Raw genomic sequence first — 579 nt, forward strand, 5'->3', positions numbered from 1 at the left:
GAGGGATCTGGAAGCTTTAAAAGTGGAGCAGAGGCCAATTTTCCTTCAACGTCATGAAAGAATGCTAGCAAGAAACTGTCCATTCAAATTTCTGGCCTTTTTTTTAGTCAAATCATGTAGTGGAGCAGCTATACAGAGTCCCAAGAAACTTCTTAACTCTCCCACATTGTCTGATGTTGGCCAATCATGCACTGTTTTCACCTTGTCAGGATCAATTTGCACACCATGCTCACTTACAATGTGACCTAAGTAAAGCACCTTTTTCTGGAACAAGTGGCATTTCTTGGGATGGAGTTTGAGGTTTGCTATTTTCAAACGCTTGAATACTTCCTCTAGCCAGGACCTTTCCTCATCAAAAGTTGTTGCAAATACAATGACATCGTCCAGGTACATTAGGGCTATCCTCCATTGTAGGCCTTCCAGTACTCTTTCCATTAGCCTCTCAAATGTTGCTGAAGCATTACTAAGCCCGAACGGCATCACTCGGTATTGCCAGAGACCTTGGCCATAACTAAATGCTGTCTTAGGTCTATCTGCTTCAGCCATTTTTACTTGATGGAAACCTGACTTTAAGTCCAG

The sequence above is a fragment of the Limulus polyphemus genome, unplaced genomic scaffold (assembly GCF_000517525.1).
Source record: "Limulus polyphemus unplaced genomic scaffold, Limulus_polyphemus-2.1.2 Scaffold246, whole genome shotgun sequence".
Classification (NCBI taxonomy): domain Eukaryota; kingdom Metazoa; phylum Arthropoda; class Merostomata; order Xiphosura; family Limulidae; genus Limulus; species Limulus polyphemus.